Source organism: Rana temporaria, chromosome 6, assembly GCF_905171775.1.
Source record: "Rana temporaria chromosome 6, aRanTem1.1, whole genome shotgun sequence".
Classification (NCBI taxonomy): Eukaryota; Metazoa; Chordata; class Amphibia; order Anura; family Ranidae; genus Rana; species Rana temporaria.
The window spans coordinates 89,377,478-89,394,301 of record NC_053494.1 but is presented as its reverse complement, the minus strand read 5'-3'; positions in this window follow the sequence as shown (position 1 = coordinate 89,394,301).

Below are 16,824 nucleotides of genomic sequence, written 5' to 3'. Positions count from 1 at the left end.
GATGTGCGACGTTACTGCAGCACCTGTGACGTATGCCAACGGGTAGGAAAAAGAGGGGACCACCCTAAGGCTCGACTGTCACCTATGCCCGTGATCGAGGAACCGTTTAGCAGGGTAGCAGTCGACCTAATGGGACCTCTACCTAACCCCAGTCCCTCAGGTAAGAAATACATTCTTACCGTAGTAGACTATGCTACCCGCTACCCGGAGGCCGTCGCTCTGACGAATATTCAGGCGGACACTGTTGCCAGTGCGCTTGTCGGGATATTCACCCGAGTGGGGTTCCCTCAGGAAATCCTGTCCGACCGAGGGACCCAGTTTACTGCAGACCTAACCCAACAGTTATGGAAGGTCTGCGGTATTAAGACCCTGCTTAGTTCACCGTACCACCCTCAGACCAACGGTCTCTGTGAACGCTTTAATGGTACCCTCAAGCAATTGCTGCGGACCTTTACGGCGGAATACAGAGACTGGGAGCGATTTTTGCCGCACCTCTTGTTTGCCTATCGAGAGGTACCGCAGGAATCCACAGGGTTCTCCCCCTTCGAGCTGCTCTATGGACGGAGAGTGCGAGGCCCCCTCGACCTCATCCGGGAGCACTGGGAGGGCGAGACAGAACATGAAGGTGTCCCCATTGTGCCATATGTGCTGGAAATGCGGGACCGCATGGAACAGTTAGCTCGGATGGCACGGGACCATCTCCAAACGGCCCAGGGACGACAGAAACACTGGTACGACCGGGGCGCCCGTCAGAGAACGTTTCAAGTGGGCCAGAAGGTGCTGGTGCTTAGGCCTGTCAAAGGGAATAAGCTCCAGACCTCATGGCAGGGCCCTTACAAAGTGGTAGCACAAGTCTGCGATACTACATATGTAATCGCCAGCAGCCAAGATGAAAGGGTCCAGAAATCCTTTCATTTAAACTTATTAAAAGAGTATCAGGAAAGACCAGAGGATGTAGCAGCCATATGTATTCCAGCCACTGAAGACCCTGACAGCTTACCCATCCCAGATCTATTAGCAGATTCGGAACCTAAAACTCTGCTCAATACGATACAGCTAGGGGAACGGTTACCTCCCGCAGAAAAGGGACAGATGCGACAATTGATAACTGAGAAAGGACTGACATTTTCCCAGGAGCCCGGGTACACTCTATTAGCGACTCACTACGTAGAGACCCCAGGACAAAACCCGCTCAGACAGACTCCCTACAGAATCCCTGAGGCAGTAAAAGAGGAGATGAGGAAGGAAATACAAGAAATGTTAAGACTGGGGATCATAGAACCATCTGACAGCCCCTGGGCCTCGCCCGTTGTCCTAGTACCCAAAAAGGACGGAACAACCCGATTCTGTGTCGATTACCGACGCCTCAATGACAAAACCGTGACAGATGCCTACCCCATGCCCCGAGTAGACGAGCTATTAGATCGTATTGCCAGGGGACGTTATCTGACCACAATCGACCTGTGCAAAGGGTATTGGCAGATTCCCCTGTCCAAGGAGGCTATCCCTAAGTCGGCATTTGTCACCCCATTTGGCTTATTCCAGTTCAAGGTCATGCCATTTGGGATGAAGAACGCCCCAGCCACATTTCAGCGCTTAGTGGACCGCCTCCTTGTTGGCTTCAAGGATTTCGCTTGCGCGTACCTGGATGACATTGCGATCTATAATGAGACTTGGGGGGAACACTTGAGGCATGTTGAGGCTGTACTGGATCAGATTAGGGCCGCGGGCCTAACCCTGAAACCAGAAAAATTTAATTTCGGGATGGCAGAAGTCCAGTACTTGGGACACAGAGTGGGGTGTGGGAAACAACGACCAGAACCCGCTAAGGTTGAGGCTGTAGCCAATTGGCCAACTCCCCACACTAAGACCCAGGTACTGGCATTTCTAGGGACAGCGGGGTATTACAGAAAATTTGTCCCTGACTATAGCACCATTGCTAAACCCCTGACGGATTTGACCAAAAAGAATTTGCCTAGAGTAGTCCTGTGGTCTCCCGCCTGTGAAACAGCATTCCAAACCTTGAAACAAGCATTGATCAACGCACCTGTTCTATCTGCCCCCGTCCCTAACAAAAGATTTGTCGTTCATACAGATGCGTCCATGTACGGACTGGGGGCAGTTCTAAGCCAGATCGGGGAGGATGGAGGAGAACACCCTGTTGCGTACCTGAGTAGAAAATTGTTACCCAGGGAAGTGAGCTACGCGGCCGTGGAAAAGGAATGTTTAGCCCTGGTTTGGGCTTTAAAGAAGCTCACACCCTACCTGTATGGTCAGGAATTCACCCTGATCACGGACCATAACCCCCTAGTATGGCTGAACCGGGTAGCCGGAGTGTCAGGGCCAAAGCGCTGTACTTCCTCCTTTAACACACCAGCGTAGTAGATTGGCTTCCCGGCGGCTAACTGGGCACTTTAGGCGTGTGCGCATACGCATGTGACCTCTCGGGGCCAATCACCAGCGTGACCGCCCTATTTAAACCAGCTCCTGTCAGTAGACAGGTTGCTGGTTTATCGTCAGCTACTTCCTGAACCTGTGTCTCTGGAAACCATTTCCTGTTGGAATTCCGTTCGACTCACCTCTCACCTGGAACCTGACTTTGGATTGCTTCACCACTCTATTGAACTCTTCTGACCCCGACCTCGGCTTGTGACCTGGACTCTGTTGTTGTTTCTCCTGCCCTTGAACCTCTTGGCTTGTGACCCGGATCTGCTGTCTTCTCTGCTCCCCGAACCTTGGCTTGCACCCCGGACTTTCCAGTTTGTTGCTTGGACTCTTTCAGTACCGGTTATCCGGCTTCAGTATCGTTTGTTCCTGTTTCCGTCTGCAGTCACCCAGAAGCACCTGTCATCTACAACCGTCACCGGTCAACGCTTCTCCACTGGCACCGGTACCGCCTCGTGCTTCCGCCACCTGTTCCAAAACTCAGTGGGCGGGCGCGCTTGGTCGTAAAGGTGAACCACCCTCGGCAGTTCGGTCTCGGTGAGTACTTGATTCCTGATACGGAGATAATGGGCGCCTGCTAAGATGGAGCTTGGCCCTACAACCCTACAATTTTTCTATCCAATACCGCCCCGGCAGATTCAATGGGAATGCCGACGGACTGTCCAGGCAAACGGAACTTTTACCCTAACAGCAGACCGGACATCCCCAAGTTGATCCGAAAAAGATCAATCCGGGTCTGCCGGAGTGTTCCACAAAAGGGGAGTAGTGTAACGGACATATGCCTGCTGCCGGGACAGTTATAATCTTCATGCAGGAAGGACTACAAGGAACTGCATGGCTTGTCACAATTGGATGTACCACATTGTATTCTGAGCTCAAAGGGTTAACTGGACAAAGGGTCTCTTTCACTGCTGAATGCTAATGTACCCTTCGCATAGCTAATGAACTCTCTCTTTTGTGGAGGTAAACAGCCCCCCTGTGAGGTGTATGCTGATGGGGATTATGTGTGAGTGATAATTGTTTTAAAGGTTAATTGAATTCTATTGAGAAAGGAATGTGCCTGGCCAGAAAATGTTAAGTGGGGTGCGGTGCCGAAGCGGCTAGAGACTGGCCAAGTGATTAATTCAAGGAGATGTCATTGTTTCAGGGGGTCTGTGTTGAAGCCCCCTATTGGGTGAAGGGGGGGCGGAAACTGTCATTGTTCTTGTAACAGTTGTAAGCAGATATAAGCAGGTGAAATATGCCAAATATAGTTAGTCTGCTTGACCCTTCAAACGTAGCCCGTCTCGTTTCTTGGAAGGGCGTTCGATGGGATATATCGGCGGTACCTGCATATCATAGCTTGCCAGGGAAAAGGACGTCGCCAACGGCTGAGACCCTCACACTACATGGGTAGCCGTTACAAGGACGTTTACTGCTGTAAGCAGAGTTACATGGACTACCGGATTCTCTTCTTATAAGGTGAATACCTTCAGTGTTTTTACAGAATTATCTCTTGTGTTACATCAGCCCAGTACGTCCTAATTGTTCCAGAGAACGAGGAAGACACTTTGTGTCAGGAAGGGTCTAAATGATCTTTTCCCTGTCCCCCAATCATCAAAACTGGGATTTTACCAGCTTCTCACAGTCACATATGCGTTTTGTACCGGTACAGTCCAGAGAGAATAATATATTTTTGACCATCCTTCACCAACCTGAGTTTTCCCTCACAACGCTAATGCTTCAATGCCCAGGCCATCGGAGTTGTCGTTGGTTCAACTATATGCAGGGCAATTAGGCAAGTCACGAGAGGGGAGTTTAGAATTTAGATCGCCCTAGATTTCCCTCCTGTTTAACACCACAGACCAGCCAGGGCCAATCAGAGCGGTTCAGTAAAGACAGGAGCCAGACTCTTAAATATATCCTAGGCAAAACAAGCAGTGTAGAGATATTGCAACAGGTGGGGAGCTCAATTAAACCGGATATCATACCCCTCAGATATTCCTTCAATTACTTCATCTTGTCCCGGTGTGAGTTATATATTTAATTATATGTTCAATTACATTTTGTATTCATATTCCCTTCATATGCGGCTCTCACAGATTTCAAACCCAGTAGAAGATTAGCATCTCATTATTCTCCAATTTTTACACAAGAGGGCGCCTTATGGTGTATAGATGTAAGAACTTCTAGAGAGCAGTATCATAACAAACGGGAGGGGGGGTCACGGGGGGGGGGGACCCACTCAGACTCGGCTCTACTGAGCGCCTCACCAGTCCCTTTGATTTTCCTCCTGGGCCGCTGCCCGGCGACGTGTCTCTGATGGACTTCTGAAGACCCCGCACAGCATGTCACCGCTCAGGCTGCTGACCTCCAGTGCTGGGTACGCAGCAGCTTCAATTCCTCCGGCGCAGCGTGTCCAGCGGGAGCTCGTTCACCGGCGCCTCTCAGGTAAGGACCCCCTGAGTATGTCTGATCCCGGGCAGGGATGAGGCACCCGCTCGCTCCTCGCAGATCCCGGCCTCTCACGCTGTAGACTGCGGGGCCACGAGCGGTGCTGACGGAGCCTTGGAGCGGCGTGTGTCTCCTGCCGCTATGGAGCCGTCCGGCACCTCCCACCTCACTCACGCCACGTCACGTCCTCCGCCGATTTATTTCCCATTTCATACCAGTTATAGTTACGGGGTATGTATATCCACCTATATTATAAAGGGGCGTCCTGAATTGCCACTCATTAGGGGGGGTTGGGATTGTCTTTAGGACCCTAATAAGGCCTATATCCTCCATGGTATTATAGGCAGGGGATTGCAATGAGACAACTACCCCCCTCCATTTTTGACCTTTCAGATTCAGGGTGTTGGTCCTTTGAGTGGCCACCTATTCAATAGCTGCTTGTTATACTGCCACCACTTGTTCAGTTTTATTACATTACAACAATGCATTATGGAACTTGAAGTACATGGAGATAAAGACTCCATTGCCTTGGGTGTTTAACAGACTACAATGCCCACAGTGCTACTGTGCTACCCAAAGTGCATTGCATCATGCACAGCCTTCTGGGAGAAGCTACTAAACCACTTGCCGACCGCGCCATAGACATTTTACTGCTACAGCGCGGTCGAGTTATTCTGGGAGGACGTCCCTGGGACGTCCTCCCAGAATCCTCCACTCGCGCGCCCCCTGGGGCGCGCTCCTGGAATCATCCGTGAGCGCCGGGTCTAGAAGACCCGGCGCATCACGGATCACAGTAAATTGCCGCTGATATCGGCCGTTTACCACGTGATCGCTCCGTCAAATGATGAAGCGATCACTTGTAAACAAACCGGCATCATTTGATGACGCCAGTTCCTCCCTCTCCTCTCTGTACCGTTCGGTACAGTGTGAGAGGAGGGGGGGAGCGCAGGTGTCAGCAGCAGCACTGAGGGCTGGATCTGTGACAACTGCAGTCATAGATCCAGCCATCCATCCATCCCAGCTCAGCTATCCCTGCGCAATACTCTGCAATACCCCAATACTCTGCAATACCCCAATACTCTGCAATACCCTGCGCAGTACTCTGCAATACCCCAATACTCTGCAAAAACCCTGCGCAATACTCTGCAATACCCCAATATTCTGCAATACCCCAATACTCTGCAATACCCCAATACACTGCACGATACTCTGAAATACCCCAATACTCTGCAATACCCTGCGCAATACTCTGCAATACCCCAATATTCTGCAATACCCCAATACTCTGCAATACCCCAATACTCTGCACGATACTCTGCAATACCTCAATACTCTGCAATACCCTGCGCGATACTCTGCAGTACCCCAATACTCTGCAATACCCTGCGCGATACTCTGCAATACTCCAATACTCTGCAATACCCTGCGTGATACTCTGCAATACCCCAATACTCTGCAATACCCTGCGCGATACTCTGCAATACCCCAATACTCTGCAATACCCTGCGCGATACTCTGCAATACCCTGCGCGATACTCTGCAATACCCCAATACTCTGAAATACCCCAATACTCTGCAATACCCCAATACTCTGCAATACCCCAATACTCTGCAATACCCCCCATACTCTGCAATACCCCCCATACTCTGCAATACCCCAATACTCTGCAATACCCCAATACTCTGCAATACCCCAATACTCTGCAATACCCCCCATACTCTGCAATACCCCAATACTCTGCAATACCCCAATACTCTGCAATACTCTGCAATACCCTGCGCGATACTCTGCAATACCCCAATACTCTGCAATACCCAAATACTCTGCAATACCCATTTTTTTAAAGCGCCCCTGTCCCCGTGTGCTCGCATGCAGAAGCGAACGTATACGTAACGGTGTTCAAGCTACACATGTGAGGTATCTCTGCGAACGTTAGAGCGAGAGCAATCATTTTGGCCCTAGACCTCCTCTGTAACTAAAAACATGTAACCAATAAAAGTAATTAAAGCGTCACCTATGGGGATTTTTAAGTAGCGAAGTTTGGCGCCATTCCATGAGTGTGCGAAATTTTGAAGTGTGACATGTTGGGTATCTTTTTACTCGGCGTAACTTCATCTTTCACATTATGAAAAAAAATTGGGCTAACTTTACTGTTTTGTTTTTTTTTTAAGCACAAAACAGTTTTTTTTTAAAAACACGCGTTCAAAAAATTTCGGCGAAAATACCATGCGAGATAAAAAGTTGTAACGGCCGCCATTGTATTCTCCAGGGTCTTTGCTAAAAAAGCATATATAATGTTTTGGGGTTCTATGTAATTTTCTAGCAAATAAATGATGATTTTTACATGTAGGAGAGAAATGTCAGAATTGGCCTGGGTGCTTTAGAACGCCTGATGGTGCTCCCTGCATGTTGGGCCTCTGTATGTGGCCATGCTGTGTAAAAGTCTCACACAAGTGGTATCACCATACTCGGGAGGAATAGCAGAATGTGTTTTGGGGTGTAATTTGTAGTATGCATATGCTGTGTGTGAGAAATAACCTGCTAATATGACAGAAACTAGATTTTTTTTTTTTTCACAGAATTTTCAGTAGTTTTTCTTTTATAGCGCAAAAAATAAAAAACCCAGAGGTGATCAAATACCACCAAAATAAAGCTCTATTTGTGTGAAAAAAAAAGGACAAAAATTTCAAATGGGTACAATGTTGTATGACTGAGTAATTGTCATTCAAATTGTGAGAGCACCAAAAGCTGAAAATTGGTCTGGTCAGGAAGGAGGTTTAAGTGCCCAGTGGTCAAGAGGTTAAAGAAAGGGGAGGTTTGCGTCCGGCCTCTTGGGATGGCAACTTCTAGCAAGCAGGAAGCCTGTGCTGAGGCCTGCTTCAAGGAAGCCTCAGAAGCCTGGGCCTACAGTCGCCAGTGCGGATCGCCTATCCAGTGTCAGGAATGCTGGTAGATCAGACTGTGTGACCGCACAGAGGAACCAAACAAGGTGAGTAGTGAAATAAAAGGTGTTTATTTACAAATGTGTGAACCACCAGTGCACAATAAAACGACAAACAGTATGTACAAATAAAGGGGAATACCGTATTCATAAACGAGCCAAGCCGAGGTCATACACATGGGAGGTCAGTAGATGGGTGAGGATGGGAACACAGCGGATCAGGGAGCGGATGGATGGACAGGCTGCGGGGCAGGAATCCAAGAGGGAACAGGAACCAATGTAAACAGGCAAAGGGAAGAACGGGTCCAGGATAAGCTCAGGATGGGGAACAGAAACAGAGTCCAGATAGCAGGGTCAGATAACAGACTCAGGTCCAGGAGGTATGACGATACCAGGGCGAGGAGTGATTACACACGCCGGGTATTTATAGAGGCGTGCTGATTGCATTCAGGTCACACCTGAACGCAGCAAGGGCTGTATGCTCCATACTGCCAAGAACCCCCCGCTGGTGGACGCCAGTACTGCAGCCCAAGGATCACATAATACCACCAGGGGAGAGCTCCCCCGGCAGTCCAAGACTGCCGGGAGACACCTGGTGGTGGGCCACAGTACTGCACGCCAAATACCAGGCAGTAAAACCAGCGGGGGGAACCTTCCCTGACATCCAGAGGGGGATCCTTGACGCAGTGTTTGGCCTACGTTCTTCGGCAACCAAAGTCGCCTGTCGACCAGCACTTTGTGGCGGCTGCGCGGAGGACCAGAGACTGCCAGTTGCAGAGAGGCCGAGAACCGGGACACTACAGATGGAGCATACCGGAGAGGCGAGGCCTCATTGGGTGAGAATGGCACCTGCCCAGCGATATAATAACTGTATCGCAGGAAGGTGGATCTGATAGACTCACCATTGTTGTTTGGAGGTTAACACGCCACGTGCAGGGACACATTGCAGGGATACATTGCATCCGGCAGTGACTGTGCATTAAAGGAGTTTGCGATTGTGTCACCAACACGCCATATTTACTTTGAATGTTCGTTTTCCATTTTCTTTATCCCTATTGGATTACAAATTGTTAACGTGCACCAACTAATGCTAGCGAAGACTTCAGTAAACCGGAAAGGACCGATTACAAGACCCAGTCTGACTAACTAAGCTATCATAGTAGTACACGTGTCCAAGAACTGCCGGCTAGGGGGAGCTAAAGAGTCATAGACTCATATACATAACAGTTGTTGTTTAACTCTGTTTCATTTTTTTCTCTACCAAGTAAACACTTCTTGGTTAAAGTGCATTTTGTGTGGAGCCATATCTATTACCATTTGAACAGGTGGTCAACACAAGGTTATAACATTAAATTGTATTTGTATAACTGTATGATATCATTATGATATCCCAACTGCCAGTGGGTTCCACAATTGTTGTGTTATTCAGTTGTGCCAAGGGAGGGTTTCGAGCCAAACTTCTGTGGTTGTTAGGCAAAGTAGACCCAAAATCTAAACCAGCAGGGTAGTGCTACAAAGCCTTTTCAGAAAGTAGACACCCCAAGGAAATTGCTGAGAGGCAAGTTGAGCCCATGGATGATTTTATTTTTTGTAAGTTAAAAAAAAAACTGATGACAAAAAATGTTTTTATTATTTTGACACAAAGTTGTCACTTTAATGATATTTTTCACACATGTGTGTATGTAAAATGACACCCCAAAACACATTCTGCTACTTCTGAGTATGTAGATACTACATGTGTGAGACTTTTCACGTACTGGGCCCAAAAACCAATGACCCCCTTCAAGCTTTCAAAGGGTGTAATATCCTCATTTAAAGGGTCACTAAAGGAAAGAAATGTTTTTGCTGAAATGACTGTTTACAGGGTATAGAGACATAAAAGTTAACTGATTCCTTTTAAAAATGATTAAAAGTAGATAAAAATCAATCATATAATGTGCCTCTAGTTTCACTTTCACTTTTAAACTGGCTTCATGTTTCTGTGAAGTAGAGAGACACACAGAACAAAAACAAACAAATCCAGGGCAGTGTTGTGTTTTTAAAATGAATCTGATTGGTTCTGGGAAGTTTTAGACACACAGTAATGACAGCTTAGACCACCGTGAGAAAGCTCCCAGTACCATGGTTATAAGGAGCCAGACAAGCAGGAAGTGTGGAGATTACAGCAGAATTACAGCTACTTCAAAGCAAAAACAAACAATGAGGACATGAAACCAGTACTGCAGTAAGGTAAAGTAAGCTATTTAGATAAAAAAAAAATTCCTTTAGTGACCCTTTAACTTCCTGATTACCTATCAGTTTCAAAGGCCCTGAAATGCCAGAATAGCACACTTTGTTTTTTACTGATCAGAACTGTAACCGTAAACTTTCAAGACCTTCATTTTAGGGTCTCTCAACATGTGATGAGAGACTATCTACCTGACTATCTACCATCTTCAAGGCCCTTCAAGGCTTATGTGAATTGTGTGCCCTAGACTGCTTTACCCTATACTTTTGCCACGTACACACGACCGTTTTTCATGACGACAAAAATAGAATTTTTTAAATTGGTCATTAAAAACGATCAGAGCATTTTTCGTGACGTGAAAATGGGCTTTAAAAATGTAGAACATGCTCTTTTTTTTCTCTACGTTTTTCACGTCGTGAAAAATGGTTGTGTGTAGACTTTAACGACGGGGAAAAAAACATGCATGCTCAGAATCAAGTTATGAGAAGGAAAATGTGCATAATCAAGCCCAAAGGGTGGCACCATTCGAATGGAACTTCCCCTTTATAGTCCCGTCATACGTGTTGTACGTCACCGCGCTTTGCTCAAGCATTTTGTTTTCACGATCGTGTGTATGCAAGGCAGGCTTGACAAGAATCACGTAGAGAAAAACTTTGTTTTTTCCATGACATTAAAAACGATCGTGTGTACGTGGCATTATATTCCACTAATGTGTGGTAGAAACGGAAGCAGAGACGAGGTTGGCATGGACAGTAGAAGAATAAAAAACGTTTGTCTTCTCTTATTCCGCATCTACTACAGACACAACATATTCTTTGGGGTGTTTTTTGGGTTGGGGTACCAGGGAGATCAGAAAAATGCCTCTAGTGCAGCCGGCTCACACAGCACCACGGATACCCTGGATACAAAAGGGCCGTGATAATCCGTTCTTAAAATTTTAGGAAGGATCCACTTCTTTCTGAAGAATACTTTTTCTAATTCTATGTGTTTATGAACTGTACTTCATTCAATTATAGCTATGTAGTGGCTTTTAACCACTTACTGCCAGGTCTATAGCAAAATGATGGCCTGACTGGGCGTCATATGATATCTAGAAGGATAAGCGGGGATTGTGCACCCGGGGGGCGCACAGCGTGGCGATCGGTGGTGCAGTGTGTCAGTCTGACACACCGCAAAACCGATCTCAGTAAAGAGCCTCTGACGGAGGCTGGACAAGGCTGATCACAATGTAAACAGAAAGAGACATTTATCAGATTTTCCTCAAACGTGTCTGACAGACGCAAGTAGAGCAGAGCCGATCTGCGGCTCTCCTAACAGTGTTCATCAGCACAGCCTTCCCATGGATGCCCACCCAGGACCATCATGGATGCCCACAAAGGACACCCACTAGGTATGCCACCTGGAACACCAGGGATATGCCAATCAGTGCCCAGGCAGATGCTAATCAGTGCCCATTAGCAATACCTGCCAGTGCCATCGGTGATGCCTATCAGTGCCACCCATCAGTGCCGCTTATCAGTGCCCATCAGTGCTACCTATCAGTGCCCATATGTGCCGCCTATCACTGCCAACTATAAGTACCTATCAGTGCGGCCTTTCAGTGTCTATTAGTGTCACCTATCAGTGCTCATCAGTGCCCACCAGTGCCACCTATGAGTGTCCATCAGTGTCGCCTATCAATGCCCATCAGTGCTGCATATCAGCACCACCTATCAGTACCCATCAGTGACGCCTATTAGTGCCTATCGTCAGTGCCCATTAGTGCCACCTCATTAGTGTCACCTCATCGGTGCCGCCTTATCAGTGCCCTTCAGTGCAGCCTCATCAGTGCCCATTAGTGAATAAGAAAACATACTTATTTACAAAGTTTTAGAACAAAAACTTGTCATTTAAAAAGTGACAGCGCTAAAAGCTGAAAATTGGCTTGGGCAGGAGGGGGGGGGGGGGGAAGTAACCGGTATTGAAGGGGTTAATCTATTTCATGTTGAGTGCAAATTTATACTCTCTTTATGACAGTAAATTCAGTAAGTCGCTATATATGCATTACTTCTGTAGCGCCCACCCCAAATCTAGGGGGGCTATTTCAAATTTAGGGGAAGTCTGGGCCAGTACTTGGGCCCAGACCTGTTTGATTAACACAAATTTGCCTCTGTTCTGGCTGTGGTACTGCTTGGTAGTTTCCCTTGTTGCCTGAAGGTGATGTTGCAATCCTGGCCTTATGTTGGAACACAGGTGTACCGGGTGTCCTTTCTCGGCAGCGGTACTGGTCCCGCTGTGCATGCTGGGGGAGGATACTTAAGGGGCAGACGCCATTTTCTGGGGTCCTTCGCCTTGTTGCCCTCCTGGCACGAGGTGTGCGTGTGTGTGAGTCCGACTTCGGGACCACGTTGGCCCGGAGTTGCTTCGCTGTTTAGTAGGCCCAGCTATGCTGGCTGGGGCCTGCAATCCCAAAAGGGGATCCCAAGCTGTCTGTCCACAAGGGAGGAAGCTGTCTTAATGAAGGAAACCAGGGGAGGACCTGCCCTGGAGGAGATCGGCAAAGTGCTAGCGTTTTGGGTGAGGCCTGGTGATCGAATTTAGGAGGGATCCACTATATTAAAAGCCCTGCAGTCCACTGGTATCGGCTTAGAGGCTCTTCTGCTGCGTGGCTGGAGGTTTGGGACTTTGAAATCCTGTGGCAGAGGATTCCTGGATGCATCCACATACATTCAAGGGTCTGTGGCAGAGACCAAGTTCATTCCAAGAGGTCTGTTATGTCCGTTATGTATGGCGGAAAACTAACACTGCACATCACCCTCAGAGTTGATTCACACAGGGGCGACTAGTCACGCTCTGCTCTATTCAATAGAACCATTCTAATAGGCGCTCCGATCTAGAAAAAGGTTCTTGTACGACTTTGGGGACGACTTGGGGCGACTTGCATTGACTTCAATATAGAAGTAATTTTGCAAGGTCGCCTCTCAAGTCGTCTTGAGATCACCTTGCCGAGTCGCCCCCAAAGTCGTGCCTCCCCTGTGTGAACCGGTTTTTAACCGATTGCCAACTGCCTAACACATATACTGTATACGTCAGCAAAATGGCATGAGCAGGCAAAGCAACTTATACATATATTGCTTTGAATCCTGCCTGTGCGCGCCTGCCGCAGTCTCCGTGATCGTGCCCGCGGGACCCGCAGACTCGATGGTCGCCGGTGTCCCACGATCGGGTCACGGAACTGCAGAACGGGATAATGCCTTTGTAAACAAACTGTTCTGCCTGGTGACATGTCACTGATCGTCTGCTTCCTCTCATCAGAAGCAGCGATCAGTGACGTGTCACAGTAAGCCACGCCCCCTAACAGTTATAATCACTCCCTAGGACACACTTAACCCCTTCCCACCCCCTAGTGGTTAACCCCTTCACTGCCAGTCACATTTGCACAGTAATCAGTGCATTTTTATAGCACTGATCACTGTATAAATGAGAATGGTCCCAAAATGGTGTCTGCCATAATGTCGCAGTCACAAAACAAATTTCGGATTGCCGCCATAACAAGTGAAAAAAAAAATGCTATAAACTACCAAATAAAACATACAAAAATATGTAGAAAAATACATATCGGCCTAAACTGAAAAAAAAATTGCTTTTTAAAAAAAAAAAATGGGGATATTTATTATATGGATAGAAAGAAAAACAACTGCGCTATACAAACAAATAGAAAATGAACCGTGAGCGACTGGCACACAAACAAACAAAGTAAATAACAAATTATATAACAAAAGTGCAGCGCTAAAATGGAAGGTCAATGACATAAATCTTGACCACTGGTGTCTGGTGATGAAACAATAAAAGTCCAAATATTGAATCTCAAAACAGCTTAATGGATTGCTCCAGCTGATATATAGAGCACAGTTCAAATCAACGAAGGTGAATGGATAGTTATCCCATGTAGTTGTCTGAAGTCATCATCCAAAACATTACAATAAATAAATGGGTACTCTTACCGACAGGTGTGGACTTACGTGTTCGTACAAACAGTGAGTCTGTAAGGCGTGATGGTCTCAACAGACCTAGGACTCTGCAAGGATGGTCACTTGGTGGTGGTTGTATCAATCCTAGTAGAACGAATACCTCCAATCCAGGAACCAGGCGCATGTGATTAGGCATGATGGCCAACCTCAATGAACAGGTAGGACAATTGGACATGGAAATAAAAAGAAGAGTGCTCCAGATGGTGCAAATCAAACTAAACCTTGGAAGGTTTTATTTGAAAAGTAAAAAATAAATTACATAAAATCACGTGAAAATATAAAAAGCAGTATAGGGTGCTAACATAGCGGTACCCGACGCGTTTCGGCTGAAAAAGCCATCAACAGGGGCATATCTCTGCACCGTCATACTGCTAACTTTAAATAGAACATAAAAACAAAGCCACAGCTACTAGTGGGAGTGGACAGGAAGTTGCAAAGTGGCCATATGTGTTACAATACAATATTATAATATCTGATAAGGTTATAATAATAAAATGCAAAATATACATATATATGGTATACAATATAAATATACAGATCCACAACAATACAATATCATGAATAATTGGACTGCATGAATTAATCCTAAGCCTCTGTGCATAGGGCCTGTGTGGACGTGATATATTTGGATTTTGGATTTTGCAAAAGCGTTCGGTACAGTTCCGCACACACGGCTCATGTGTAAGGTAAGGTCTACAGGATTGGATATATCAGTTTGTAAATGGATAGAAAACTGGCTGAAAGACAGAATTCAGAGAGTCGTGGTTAATGATTCTTACTCTGAATGGTCCAAGGTTATCAGTGGTGTACCCCAAGGTTCAGTGCTGGGACCCTTACTTTTCAATATATTTATAAATGATATTGGGTCTGAGATCAAAAGTAACATTTCTGTCTTTGCAGATGACACCAAGCTATGCAGTGGAATAACGTCCTTGCAGGATGTCTCCAATTTACAAGCCGACCTCAATGCTCTGTCTAATTGGGCGACTAAGTGGCATATGAGGTTTAATGTAGATAAATGTAAAGTTATGCACTTGGGGGCTAAGAATATGCATGCATCATACATACTAGGGGGAGTACAACTGGGGGGATCTGTAGTGGAGAAGTTGATCATAAGCTCAATAATGGCATGCAATGCCCAGCTGCGGTTTCCAAAGCGAGCAAAGTCCTTTCTTGTATTAAGAGAGGTATGGACTCCAGACACAGAGATATAATTTTGCCCCTGTACAAATCATTAGTAAGACCTCATCTGGAATATGCAGTTCAGTTTTGGGCACCAGTTCTCAAAAAGGACATCGGAGAACTGGAGAAAGTGCAGAGAAGGGCAACCAAACTAATAAGAGGCATGGAGGAGCTCAGCTATGAGGAAAGATTAGAAGAACTAAATGTATTCACTGTGGGTATGGAGTTGGGTGTATAGGATTTTACTGTGTTTTTTATTTTTTATGTTTTTTGTGGTTGAACTGGATGGACTTGTGTCTTTTTTCAACCTGACTAACTATGTAACTATGTAACTATGTAACTACCCGGAAATGGTTGATGAAAATCTATCCAGGGGACACCTTTAATGGACAGGGCATCAAACACATAAAGAAAATCTATATTAGGCCCTAATAGCTCGAAACGTTTCCACCTGAGCGATGGGGCACTGACAAATAAACAGCAATCCTCCCAGAGCCTCACAGATATGCAGGCCTGGGAGACAAAAAGCCACGCCATGGCTTAAAGTGTATTGTGGGGACACTGTCTCAGCTGTATAACAGCGTGTAAACACAGGAGAGAGCGGGGCGGTGCCAAACAAAGGGCTGGCGGCGGACATCCAAAAGGGGCAGTCCGCGACCATGGCTCCTCCCATAGGCCCGCCCGCATCTCTAAGTGTGTACAGCACTGGGCGGATGACACAATGACCCCGCCGCGCTGAACACCAACCAATAGGTGCCCGCGAGTGACGTTGGATCGCGGTGACGTCAGCTGCACCGCCCAATGAGGTCTCAGACTCGCGTTAAAGACAGAAAGAACGCAAATCCACACTAAGGGGACACCACCACTGGATGGTATGAAGTATAAAGGCTAATACAACTACTATCCAAACGTGGATCTAGAGCACAATATGCGGGGCATTCTAACATACAATATCTTACTGCAGCGCTGATAGACCATACCTTAAATAAAAGCCCACAGCTGCTTAAAAAACACAATAAAAAACAATAAAGATTTTGACAGATTATATTTGAATAAACCTGTATTGAGCATACAATAATTATATAGGAGAATGAGAAAGCTATTTTAAACAGCGCATGAACATAAAGATGTAGAGCACACCAGCCCAGAAAGGTGTGCCCACATCATAGAGTTCGACGCTGATATTCAGAAACACAGATATGGCTCCTAAAAAAAGGAGGAAAACACAGAGGGAGAATTGGAAATGGAAAAACACGAGCCCAGGGTACTCACGCCCGGTTAATGAAACAATTAATGTCCCATTCAACATTCATGCCGTGGGGTGAGTAACTCCTGAGCTTGTGTATCCAATAGGTCTCTAAACGAGAGACTCCCCTCAACCGAGAGTCACCCCTCCAATAAGGGACACATTTATCGATAATCTGAAAATAAGTACCTTTAGGGTCTTTGGCATGGTATTCTAAATAATGTCTCCAGACCGTATGTTTCGGGCAGCCCTTCCTAATTTTTGCTAAATGCTCGTTGACCCTGATAGCAAAATTACGAATAGTACGACCCACATATTGTAACTTGCAAGGACAAGTGA